This window comes from Lampetra planeri, chromosome 55 (genome assembly GCF_965212315.1).
Source record: "Lampetra planeri chromosome 55, kcLamPlan1.2.h2, whole genome shotgun sequence".
Taxonomy (NCBI): domain Eukaryota; kingdom Metazoa; phylum Chordata; class Hyperoartia; order Petromyzontiformes; family Petromyzontidae; genus Lampetra; species Lampetra planeri.
The window spans coordinates 275,149-286,395 of NC_136161.1; positions in this window are offsets into that span (position 1 = coordinate 275,149).

Here is an 11,247-nt window from a genome sequence, read left to right on the forward strand (position 1 = left end):
AGTGAATGGGAGAGTGAGTTGTTGAGTGAGTTATTGGGTGAGTAAGTGGGTGAGTGGATGAGAAACTGAGTGAGTTGTTGTTGTTTTTTGGGTGATTGGCAAAACAACCCTCACACATTTCGGTGGTTGCCAGTCGGTAGCACAGTTTCTTATTCAGTTTTCATTTTCATTTATTTGGAATAACCCTGTGAGCCATTCGGCTCTTGATTCGGGTGCAACCGCAACAAACAAAACAATTACCAGATACATTTTCAATTTATTGCACGCAAATTGAAACATCCCGTACAAAAACAATAAAATCTTCCTGAAAAATCACCATTTGTTAATGCTGCGTACAAAAATGTGCACAAATATCATTTTGATGTTAGATCACAATAACAATCATAATACAATTTAGATTAAAATTCTAAGTCTATACTACATCAAACAAATATGGTTAAACTAGACCTTTCTAGAAATCACTGAAAGAATGCTATAAAAACAATGTAACAGTGATCATAAGAAACGTGATTGAAAGTTAACAATAGCGACATACAAAACATAAATTACTAAACCTTAGCATCCTTAGCTAGCTGCATGAGTCAATCCATAATAGCAGGAGTATCAATAGTAGTGGTGGTGTGCTGTTGAGCAATGGCATTGTGGGAAGTCAAAACGACTGCCTCGATAGACACGACCACAGTCATTGGGGGCCCTGGATCGGTTTGCGAGGGAAGGGGGGAAAGTGAGGGGTGGGGGGTTGGTAACCCCCCTAAACCTTTCAATGGCCACAAGTTCCGACCGTGTCCATCCGGTGCTCGCAGAGGAGCCGCCATTGTCTTCTGGTTGCCAAACGAATGCATTTGGCGGGCAGTCCTTAACTTAGTAATACGTTGATAATTGTTTTTTTACCCTTCTATCTGGCAACAAAACTGACACCTTTTTTACAAGGAGTCATGTTTGCATAGACCACAATACCTGCAGTCATAATGCAAAAAAAAACATAACTCTGAAAATGTGCACTGTCCTTGAAGTTGATTGGTCCACACCCGAGACAGCTTTCCAAAAGGCGTCCAACCCATGTGAGACTAGGCTTTAAGGAAAGCTGTCTCTGGTGTGGACCAATCAACTTCAAGGACAGTGCACATTTTCAGAGTTATGTTTTTTGTTTGCATTATGACTGCAGGTATTCTGGTCTATGCAAACATGACTCCTTGTAAAAAAAGTTGTCAGTTTTGTTGCCAGATAGAAGGGTAAAAAAACAATTATCATATTTTTTACTGGCAAATGAGGTTCCAATGGTGTTAGTAATAGGTTTTCACCCTTTCAACTGGTACAAAAACTGACACCTTTATGCAAGGCATCATGTTTGCAATAACCACAACACAAGCAGTCAAAATGCAAACTAAAAGAAACGACTCTGATAATGATATGCACTGTCCTTGAAGTTGATTGGTCCACACCCGAGACAGCTCTTCTTAGAGCCTAGTCTCCATTGGTGTTGGACCAGATGACGCCAAAAGGCGTACAACTTAAAAACAGCGCACTATCAGAGTATTGAGAGCTCGGGGAAAGCATTTACACTATGAGACCTCCTTTACCAGTGGCAAAATATAGTAACAGGTTTTTACCCTTTCAACTGGTACAAAAACTGACACCTTTATACAAGGCATCATGTTTGCAATAACCACAACACAAGCAGTCAAAATGCAAACAAAAATAAACAACTCTGATAATGATATGCACTGTCCTTGAAGTTGATTGGTCCACACCCGAGACAACTTTTCTTAGAGCCTAGTCTCCATTGGTGTTGGACCAGATGATGCCAATGGTAAAGGAGGTCTCATAGTGTAAGTCTTTAACTCACTGACGTAAAGCGTCCCTGGGGCACGTTCGTAAGTCGAGCTGTTCGTAAGTCGGAACGCGGCAACGCAAACGTGTTTAAATGCTGCTCCACGCGGCAGCGTTATGCAATGTGTTACGATTCAACAAGAAAAAATGGAAGCGTTGTTGAACTCATTAATTCGACGAAATGTTGGACATTTGCATGTAACGCTGTAAAAAATAAACTGTCGAGTAATTTAAAAAGAATTAAGTAACATGAATAGAAACAAAATCTGTATTACTTGGAGGTCAGACGGTGGCTTGCTTGTCAGAGTCACTGCAATTGTACACCAACACAGGGGCCCGCACAGAGAAACACAAACACAATTACAAAGACCCCCCATATAGCCTTAACAGACTGTTGGGGCAAGTGCGGTTAGCGAGTAGCACCTATGAAGGCCGGCACGACACACGATGGGGTGGGTGGCCAACACCACGCCCGGCCGCCTATGTCTCCCTGGCGGCGATGTTTACACACTGAACCAGGTACTCATTTGAGGCTGAGTCGACCTAGGGGAGGCCCAGGACCGGTTCAGATAATCATCACCGGTGTTTGACCGTGAGTGGGAAAAGAAACCGGGTCGCCAGGTTCGTAGTGCAGAGCGCTAACCGCTACACTACCGCTCCCCACGCATACACACACACAACCACTCACTCCCAGTGCGAGGCTGACTCACACTCCAGGAGGATCACTCCGCTGAAGAAAATAGTTCCGTGGTTCAGTTTTCAAGTGAGAGTTTGCGTTTTAAGTTAACGTTAAAAACATTAACATTGCATGGAAGCTGGTTAGTAAAGTGCGAGTGTTCGTAAGTGGGGGTGTTCGCAAGTGGAGGTGTTCGTAAGTGGAAGTGTTCGTAAGTGGAGGTGTTCATAAGTGCGAGTGTTCGTAAGTGGGGGTGTTCGTAAGTGGGAGTGTTCGTAAGTGGGGGTGTTTGTAAGTGGGGGGTGTTCGTAAGTGCGAGTGTTCGTAAGTTGAGGACCGTAAGGTCGCCACTCATTACACACAAAGTGCTCGTCTCAAATGAATCACATTACCTTGCTGATTCCGTCAAGGAGCATAAACAATCATCTCACGAACTCTGGTCATCCTCGCAGCGGCGGATTTATGCTGGCCATCGAACAAAGACGGTCACAGCATTGCGTGCTTATGTGGCCGTCTGGAATGCTCTTCCTTCTGATATTAAGAATGTAAATGTTTCTTAAGAACTGCTTTTTGTGTTTAGTTTTGGATGTCCTTCCCCCGCACCTCCTATTAGCACAGTTGGCTGTGTAGTTTGCGAAATAAGTTCAACACACATACATAGACTCACACAGAGAACCATAGACTCATCACACAGAGAGACCCGTAGACTCATTACACAGAGACCCGTAGACTCACGCAGAGACCCGTAGACTCATCACACAGAGACCCATAGACTCATCACACAGAGACCCGTAGACTCACACACAGACCCATAGACTCATCACACAGAGACCCGTAGACTCACCACACAGAGACCCGTAGACTCATCACACAAATACCTTTAGACTCACACAGAGAACCAAAGACTCATCACACAGAGACCCATAGACTCGTAGTTTTTGTACTTCTCCCGTACCTCCGCTTAGCACGGCTGACTACGTACGGTGCTAAAGAAGTTCAACGTGCATACAAACCTGTCACAGGATAGAGGAAGGTGGCGGCGGCTGCCTAGGGAGGCCTACATCCAGCAGCGGATAGTCCCTGGCTGATGCTGATGATGGCAGTAGTGGCGTGGGTGAGACATCACACACAGGCGCGCGCGCGTGCGTGTTTTGGTTACAAATCGAGAAACGCAATTAGCGGACAGGGTCACACTAACTCCATCACGTGTGTGTCTGTGTGTCAGTGTGGGGAGCGGTGGTGCAGCGGTTAGCGCTACGCTGCGCTACAAACCTGGCGACCCGGGTTCGATTCCCGCTCACGGCCAACATCAGTGACGATTACCTGAACCGGTCCTGAGCCTCTCCTAGGTCGGCTCGGCCTCAAATGAGTACCTGGTGCGATGTGTAAACATCGCCACTGGGGAGACAAAGGCGGCCGGGCCTGGTGTTGGTCACCCACCTCCTTCGTGTGCCGTGCCGGCCTTTATAGGTGCTTGCTAACAGCACTAGCCCCTACAGTCTGTTAAGGCTATACGGGGGATCTTTTTCTTTGTATCTCAGTGTATTCCTGCGTGTCTCTACGTGTATATCAGTGTATACCTCTCTGTGTCTAGTGCGACCCGAGTTCGATTCCCATTCACGGTTACCAACACCGGTGACGATAATCTGAACCGGTCTTGGTCCTCCCCTAGGTCGACTCGGCCTCAAATGAGTACCTGGTGCGATGTGTAAACATCGCCACTGGGGAGACAAAGGCGTCCGGGCGTGGTGCTGGCCACCCACCCCCTCGTGTGCCGTGCCGGCCTTTAAAGGTGCTCGCTAACAGTACTTGCCCCTACAGTCTGTTAAGACTATACGGGGGATCTATGTCGTTTTCTTTGTGTGGGACATGGGGACCGGTAGTGGTCGCGGTTAGTGCCACGCTGCGCTCCGAACCCGGGCCACCCGAGTTCAATTATTCGCTCCTGGGCCTCCCTTAGATCGGCTCGGCCTTAAATGAGTGCCGATGTGTGAACATATCGCAACTGGTGCTGGCCACAGGCGCTGCTAAGCGTTAACAGCACTTTCCCCAACAGTCTGTTAAGGCGATTCGGGGGGGGTGACTTTGTCTCTGTGTGCCAGTCACAAACGTAAACGTCTCATTACCGAGGGGCCAACCGTGGCTCGGTCATTGTCATGTTGAACAAAAACAAAGAGCCCGTAGACAAAACCCGACTTCGCGAATCACAAGTTAGCTAAGGCGTTTACTGATAGGGGTTTTCCACTTTTTTTCTGGCAACAAAACTGACACCTTTTGCATTAACCACAATACTTGCAGTCAAATGCCAGAAAAAAAAGGAAAAGCCCTATTAGTGTATTTTGGTACTGGCAAAGGAGGTCTCATGATATAGCTAAGGGGTTGTTTGCATCGCTAGTTTATTTGTGCGTTACCGGTAACCGCACTGAAGGGAAGAAACCGGTATAAACCGGTTTCTTGGTTCTTTCCGTAAAGTTACGTAGAAGGTAAATAATAAAATAATAAAGATAAAACATAATAACATTTTTACGACGTTTCGGCCACAACGCAAGCAGCCGTCCTCAGGTGAATAACGGGGCTGTCGGAAAGACAGCGTCCTAATGAACACTGCTAAGCTTGGCAGCTATTTTTTAAGCACTCTCCTCCTCCGATCCAGCTTAAAAATACGCTGCCAAGCTTAGCGGTGTTCATTAGGACGCTGTCTTTCCGACAGCCCTGTTCTTCACCTGAGGACGGCTGCTTGCATTGTGGCCGAAACGTCGTGAAAATTTTATCTTATTATGTTTTTTTATTATTTCCCTTCGACGTGACTTTGCCGAAAAAACCAAGAATATGAATCCATGCAGTCACGAAAGCTTTAAACCGGTATAAACCGGTTTAGCGGTGTTTCGAGACGTCCAGCTCAGCGTGTTGACCAAATCCCCTCGCCACATGACCTTGTACACCGCCGATTACGATGGTGGTGATGGAGGTGATGCTGGTGGTAGTGAACATCTCGTCAAGATGGCTAGGGGATGTTAACTACCTCTCCTGGTGTATAAGAGATCGTGGGTTTGAACCTGACCTTGCTGCCTGATGTATATTTGGAATGTGCGTGTCTCTATCTCTTTCGCATCACCACGGTGGCTAGGAGATGTTAACTACCTCGCCTGGTATACAGAATGTCGTGGGTTCGATCCCGACACTGACGCCTGCTTCTGTATATTTGGAGTTTGCGTCTCTCTATCTTTCTCTCCCCGTGGAGATGTTAACGACGTCACATGGTCCACAGGAGGTCGTCGGTTCGATCCCGACCTTTACGATGCCTGCTGCTGTACATTTGGAGTTTGTGTCTCTCTCTCTCATCATCACCACGGTGGCTAGGAGATGTAAACTACCTCGCCTGGTACACAGGAGGTTGTGGGTTCGATCCCGACCCTTACGATGCCTGCTGCTGTACATTTGGAGTTTGTGGGTCTCTCTCTCCCCGTGGTAGTTTAGAATCAACATCACGGCGTTGATGAGAGTTATTTGGCTACTTCAAATATCCAACTTGATGATGATGATATCAGCCACTTTAATTCAGATATCATTTGTGATAGCCAGGTGGGGCTTATCTGGTAAACATTTCTTTTTTAATATTCTATGGTTCTTTCGGTAAAGTCACGTAGATAAAAAAACATAAAGTGATTAAAAATATCACGACGCTTCGATCGAAACGTCATCAGGATGACGATAGTTTTGTGTTGTGATCTAAACGTCGTGATATTTTTAAAAAACTTTATTTTTCTATCTACGTGACTTTACCGAAAGAACCATAGAATGTGAATTCCTTCAGTCACGAAAGTTTAAAGTCAAAATTTAGTTTTCAATAGTTTAGTTTAAACATGATATTATGATATCAACAACAACAGCAGTGTCAAACAACAACTACGCATTTAAAATGCGATTTTAAATGTATTTCTCATGAAAACTCGTTGTAACATTTACGTTGCGCCTTTTGTATTAATCTTATTTAGAGCCGTCACGTAAAAAGTATTTTTAAACATTCATCTTTATATGTTATGTTTCGGCTTGGGTCTAATTGTCCACGCTCAACTGACGTTGGCTGTAAATCACCACGGTCCCTTACGTTTTTCTGGACTCGTGGAGTTCCACGATTACTCGTACGGTACATTCCATGAAAGCGTGTTTTTAAAAAAGTATTTTTAAATATTACTTATTTCATAATGCTGCTCCCGGGTTTTCGCGGTTTGAGTTTGGTAAATTGGATACTGGCTGCTGTGGTGGATGGGATGATGTTGCTGCTCATGCTGCTGCTGATGATGATGATGCTAATTGCCATTAGCTTTTGCTAATTTCCCTGATGAGTAACAATTAGACGTTCTGTTATTTTAACCCTGGGTCTGTGAGTCTGGGTCAAGTCGACCTTGAGATCAGGGATGATGTCACGGGCGCGGGATATATGGTGAAGTGAGTGGTGGCTAGGAGATGTTAACTACCTTGCCTTGTATGCACGAGGTCGTTTGGTCGATCCTGACTCTTACTGTGTATTTGGAGTTTGCGGCTCTCTTTCTCCCCATCTTCGCCTGCGCGCAGGCCTGCTTAAGGCGCGGCTCCGGCTGGAGCACGCGTACCACACACATGTTGATGATGTGCACGTCTTCTTCGAACGCTGGGAAGCCGGAAAAGCCCTTTGTACCAGCGTGGACGGCACCCTCATTTTCACCTTCTGAAGCGCTCGCTCGTCACCGTGGCGTGCGCGATGACACCCAAACCATGTGACTTTTCTTTAGTATTGTGCACGGTGCTTTTAGCGCCACAGCGTGTCGATTTGTAGCGTTTATTTTCATTTATTTGCTGGTGACTTTGTGTGTTTCATATTGAAATCGCCTCCACTGCTCCGCGCTTGGAATCAACATCACGTGTTTAGAATATTTGGCTGCTAAAATGAATGTCCACGCGATTAACCACTTCATTGAGCTATCATTTGTGGCCAGGTCGCTTCTGTAAAATAGCGAAAAAGCTCAGTTGCTCTTACCTGGTTAAATAAAAGATAGTTTACCTTGTAGTCATTCTACTCTCCTCCACGCACTCTCCTACCTCTCATCTCTCATCTCACTCCACTCCGCTCCACGAACTCTCCTGCCTCTCTCTTCTCACTCCACTCCCCTCCACGCACTCTCCCACCTCTCTCATCTCACTCCACTCACTTCCACGCACCCTCCTGATAACTCATCTCACTCCACTCCACTCCACGTACTCTCCTGCCTCTCTCATCTCACTCCACTCCCCTCCACGCACTCTCCTACCTCTCTCACCTAACTCCACTCCCCTCCACGTATTCTCCTACCTCTCATCTCACTCCACTCCTCTCCACGCATTCTCCTGCCTCTCATCTCACTCCACTCCCCTCCACGCACTCTCCTACCTCTCATCTCTCATCTCACTCCACTCCCCTCCACGCACTCTTCTACCTCTCTCATCTCATTCCACTCCACTCCACGCACTCTCATGCCTCTCTCATCTCACTCCACTCCACTCCACGCACTCTCATGCCTCTCCCATCTCACTCCACTCCTCTCCACGCACTCTCCTGCCTCTCATCTTACCCGACACACACTCTCCTGTGTTGCTGAGGAGATGGAAACTTCATCAGCAGCTTCGCTATAACAAATCACTTTTTAACTCCATCAACAGCCTATGGGTCTTTGGGTGAGTCTATTGGCCTCTGTGTGAGTCTATATGTCTCTTTGTGAGTATATAGGTCTCTGTGTAAATATATATGGGTCTCTGTGTGAGTCTATGGGTCTCTGTGTGAGTCTATTGGTCTCTGCGTGAGTCTATGGGTCTTTGGGTGAGTCTATGGGTCTCTGTGTGTGTGTATGGGTCTCTGTGAGTCTATGGGTCTCTGTGTGAGTCTATTGGTCTCTGTGTGAGTCTATTGGTCTCTGTATGAGTCTATTGGTCTCTGTGTGAGTCTATGCGTCTCTGTGTGAGTCTCTGACACTCTGTGTAAATACGTTGAACTTTTGTCCCACCGTACGCAGCCAAACGTGCTAATCGGAAGTGCGAGAGGAAGGACAACAAACTAAACACAAGATGCAGTTCTAAAGAAACTAGTTTTTTTTCAATCAGGATGATTTAAAAGTGCACAGCTCCAGTGGCTTCCTAACATCGGAAGGGAAGAGCGTTCCAGACGGCCGCAGAAGCTCATCTGATGAATGTGGTGACCACCATCTTTGTTCGATGGCTAACTTGCAGTACCACCCCTATAACCATCGCCGAGTGAGTGGGCGAGTGAGTGAGTCGGAGAATCAGTCAATCTATGGCACCAGGGTCTGTCCCGTGACCATCTCCTACACCGAGCCTGGCACAGCAGTACAAGCCATAGCACCTGCTGGATCTGTCCTTTGACCACCTGTAACTAGCCTGGCACAGCAGTCAACCCATGTCACCTGCTGGGTCTGTCCCGTCACCGCCTCCTGCACCTAGCCTGGCACTGCAGTCAACTCATAACACCTGGATCTGCCCCATGAGCCACCTCCTGCACCTAGCCTGGCACAGCAGTACAATCCTTACCACCTGAATATGTCCGATGACCCCTGGCCAGCAGCAAGCCTTCGACACTTGACCTGGCCTTAGAGTGTACATAGCCTGGCACAAGCGCCATGGTGACGTCACCGCCACTTAGTGGACACACGTGATGGTTGCTCGTTGTTGTCACCTGCACAGTAAGCGCATGGATGAGTGAGTCGGTGAAGTAAGTGTCGCGGTGCAATTCACGACTCCGAGGCAGGTTGCTGTTAGGGGCTCACGCCACGTTTATTTCAGGGCTTACGCCGAAGCAACACCCCCCTAGCCAATAACTCCCCAGGGGACAGGGTACTGGGACCCCTACACCCCGGCTAGCTCGGCTCTCCACCCTGCCCCGGTCCGGGAACACCCCCAACCTCGGCCGGTCGGGCGGAGTAGCCTCCCCTCTAGCCTCGTGTGAGGACCAACTACCCGAGTCACCACTCCTACCCCCTTTAAATACCCCCCTGGGGGCATGACGTCACCGTCCTCCACGGCCCGCCTGACGTCACTCTCTCCGAGGGCGCGCGTGACGTGATGTCACCCACTACACCTCTACATAAGTATGCCAGTGGATGGATTGGTGAGGATTGGGTGAGTGTAGGCCTCGGCAAGGTAAGGTAAAAGTGTAAAAACAACGAGCCTACCTTTACACTACCTTTTACTTTACCACAATACAATCACTCTACCCTACCTTTTACCCTTTAGCAGGTAAGGTAAAAGGTAAAAAGCAACGAGCCTACCTTTACCCTACCCTTTACCCTTACCCCTTAGCATGTCGACACTTTACCTTTACCCTTTTACCCGGTAAAAAGGGTAAATTACCTTACCTTGCCAAGGCGTAGGTGAGTGTGTGAGTGAGTGGGTGAGTGAGTCGGTGATCTCGGAGGAGGGGAAGTATGGAGGCCCCACCTCTGAATTCTTGGCTGACTCGCCGTCCCGATGCAGAGCCTGAGAGCGGGTGGACATGGAGATCATTCAGATGGACATGTGGCTGCTGCTCTACAGGTAAAGTCACGTAGGTATAAAAGAAAATAAATTAAATCGCGACTTTTAGATTGCAACACAAGCAATCATCATCATCATCAGGTGGGAAAACCACAGCAAGTGACGTCACGCACCTAGGGGGGGCTGGGGGGGGGGGGGGTCAGACATTTGTGACGATATGTGACGAGGAGGGGGGGGTGAGAAATGTGACGTCACATCAAAATGCGCAACTTTAAATAAATATAGACAACACGTTCTACTTAATTAAATATACTTTTTATGAAAGGTTTTCTCCTACAACATCAGAGTGCAGCGCCACATTAAATACGCACTACAATGACAATAGTTTAAAGAGATTTGAAGCATGTTTTATTTTCAAAATGGAAAGATGGTTTTGGGGGGGGGGGGGGCAGAGCTTTGTGACGTCATATTTGAGGGGGTTTCTGACTTTTTGTGACGCCGTGTGACGAGGGGGGGCGGGGGTCAAAAATCGTCAAAAATCGCGTGACGTCATTTATGGACGGCCCCTTACTCCACAGACTACAGCGGTTTTTTCTCTACATGGTCACATTTGCACTGCGGCTCATTCATTAGTTTTACATTCATGAAGGCAGGGACGCAACTATGGAGGCGTGGGCGGGTGGGTGGGGATATGAATGTGTGTGTGGCAGCGTTAGGCGACGCATAGTGGGGAAAGTGCTCAGTCGGCCAGAAGGGGGACCCCTGAATCAACAGATTAAACACATTGATTTCTCCAAGACAGAGGTTCTTTGCAAGCCATCTGGCTACCATGAGAGGTTCGTTCATGAGGCTATTCACATATACATATACAAACACAGAGACAATTTCAACCGAAAGGATGCATTCTGGCTTAGCAATCATTGGAAGGATTTAATAAACCTTTTCGGGTCTTAATTGATTGTGTTCACGCTTACGGTGACTTTCAGACCGCATTCAATTTTCTGCTCCCCCCCCCCCCCTCCTCTTTTCCGCAGTCACGAAAGCTTTAAATTGAAATTTATCCGCCACTACGGGGTGGGATTCCATAAAACTTTAAGATCCTTCAACAAGCTCCGTGATAAAAATGTAATGCGGGCGTAAGCGACCTTCCGGATGTGACGTCACGGGGGGTGGAGCCATGTGACGTGGGTGGAAGGTTCGGGTCCTTAAGCGGGTAAACCGGAAGGGGAAGTCAGTCGGGG